Source organism: Syngnathus floridae, unplaced genomic scaffold (assembly GCF_059516105.1).
Source record: "Syngnathus floridae isolate MCC-2025c unplaced genomic scaffold, RoL_Sflo_1.0 HiC_scaffold_40, whole genome shotgun sequence".
Taxonomy (NCBI): Eukaryota; Metazoa; Chordata; class Actinopteri; order Syngnathiformes; family Syngnathidae; genus Syngnathus; species Syngnathus floridae.
This window is the reverse complement of record NW_028284069.1, coordinates 247,501-250,000: the sequence shown is the minus strand read 5'-3', so window position 1 is coordinate 250,000 and position 2,500 is coordinate 247,501. Positions and strand designations below refer to the sequence as shown.

General features: G+C 55.7%; 1 pseudogene; it reads left to right on the top strand.

The window, feature by feature from the left end:
• The window catches only part of LOC148378514 (28S ribosomal RNA), an 8,445-nt pseudogene that overhangs the window by 2,760 nt on the left and 3,185 nt on the right, over positions 1–2,500 (top strand).

Here is a 2,500-nt window from a genome sequence, read left to right as displayed (position 1 = left end):
CGACCTCTGTGGGCGCTGCTTTCGCACAACTAGTGGTGTATCCCAACACAAACGCCTTGCTCACACGAGTGAATGGTTCAGGTCCAAGAGGGGCAAGGGCCAGATTTCGGAAGCCCCGACAGCTACTAGGCTCTGGAGTGTGGCTGAGGTGGAGCGTCTGAAAGAACTGATGGAGGAGCATGGAGCGAATCCAAGAAAACATGAGTTAGTCGCCCGATTGTTGGATACGGGTAAGACTAGGGAACAAGTGAGATCAAAATGGAGGATCTTGTGTGGTACGACACCCAGCGTGTCGGAGGAGAGAAGGAGGGCACTGGCGGACAGGGCGCTAACCCCTAGGTGGTCTCCACCATTAACACTGCCAGAACTCGTGGAGGAAAGAGTTCTGACGATATTAGAGGACGGTGATGAGGAACACCGGGCCACAGCTGCCATGATAAAAGAAGCGAGGCTGAAACCTGAGTTGATAGAGTCCTGGGCTTCGGACGCCATGAAGGCGCTTGGGGGCAAGGTGGAATGGCCAGCCGGGCCGGCGAGGTCCAGAGTGGGGGAGAGACGGAAGAAAGGCTGGGAGAGGCGTCTCAACCAGAAAAGAGAGAAATACTACCTCCAACAGGGTGGCTACTCGAAAGCGATGAAGGGGCTGGCAAGGCGGATACTGGACGGCCTAACGCCCCAGGGTTGTACCTTGCCACTCGAGTTGGTATATAAAGAATTCCGTGAGAAATGGGAAACACTGAAACCATTTCAGGGACTGGGAGACTTCCACTCTGGACTTATCGCTGACAATGAACCATTCTACCACCCAATCCTTGCGCACGAAGTGACGTCCAACCGGACGAGGATGAAAAAGAACTCAGCGTCGGGCCCAGATGGGATTGGAAGACAGGCAATGAAAGACTGGGACCCGACGGGCGGAAAGCTGGCAAGGATGTTCACGATTTGGATGGTGCGAGGAGTCGTGCCCCGGGTCTTTAAAGAGTGCAAGACACGATTGCTACCCAAATCAGCTGACCCCAAAGAGCTGGGTACTGTAGCAGGCTGGAGACCTGTGACAATAGGGTCAGCCGTGTTGAGGCTGTTTGGGCGGATACTGACGATGAGGCTGACCCGAGCCTGTCCAGTTAACCCCCGGCAGCGTGGTTTCGTCGCCGGTGCGAGTGGGTGCCAAGAAAACCTTATGATCCTTGACGGGGTTATGAGGCACTCGAGATTGGAGGGCGAGCCGCTGGCGATCGTGTTCATTGACTTTGCGAAGGCTTTCGACTCTGTCTCCCATGATCACATCCTATGTGTATTGGGACAAAGGGGAGTGGATAAACGAATAATCGACCTGATTCAACGAGCATATGAGGGATGCTCGACTCGAGTGGGCAGTGGTGGAGCCTACACCAAGCCCATTTTCATGAAGGTTGGAGTGAAGCAAGGTGACCCGATGTCCCCACTGCTCTTCAATCTTGCTATGGACCCCCTCATCCATAGCCTCGAACGCAATGGAAGCCACTTCTACTGGGGCGACCGACGCATCGCCACACTGGCCTTTGCCGACGACTTAGTCTTGGTAAGTCGCTCGGAGGAGGGAATGAGGAGAAATTTGGGAATTCTGGAGGACTATTGCCGACTGACGGGGCTGGCTGTCCAGCCTCGGAAGTGCCACGGCATCTGGATGGGCCCTGAAGATGTGAACCGAGGAGCCTGGACGCTGTGTGGGCAGCAGATACACATAGTCAGCCCGGGTGAATCGGTGCGATATCTGGGAGCCAATATAGAGCCGTGGCGTGGAGTAGTCTCTCTGAATTTGACGGGACAGGTGGACAACTGGTTGCGGAAGATTTCGAGGGCCTCTCTGAAGCCCTCGCAGAAAGTAAAGATCTGTAACTCATTCTTACTCCCGAGAGTGGCTTTCCAGATGGACGTGGGAAGGGTATCGGTGACCAGGATGAAGCTGGTGGACGGGAAGGTGCGGATGGCTGTGAAAAAGTGGTTGCGCCTCGACCCTTCCACGGGCGGGGGCATCATCTACTCACGCACAAGAGATGGCGGGCTGGGCATCCTAAAGCTGTCCGTTACTGTTCCTAGAGCACAGGTCAGGCACACCTGGAGACTCTGTTGGTCCTCGGATGAATGGTTGCGAGAAATGGCTACTGAGGCAGTTACAAAGCCTGCCTGGGAGAGGTTGTGGATAGCGGCTGGAGGTGGGCCGGATGGAGTGCCGAAACTTGGCACTGAGGGCGCCATCCCGGCAGATGCGAGGAGAGAGCTAGTCCTTCCGGACTGGAGAAAGGCGGAACATATGGCATGGGAGGCCATGCGGGTCCAAGGGGTGGGTGCAGAACTGTTCCGTAACGATGTAATCAGTAACACGTGGATCGCGGAGCCACTAGAAGTGAGGTTCCGTCAGAGACACTACTTGATTGCACTCGCACTGAGAGCAGGAGTGTACCCCACCCGAGAGTTTCGGGCGAGAGGCCGAGCAGGAGGTGATGCAACCTGCAGAAGA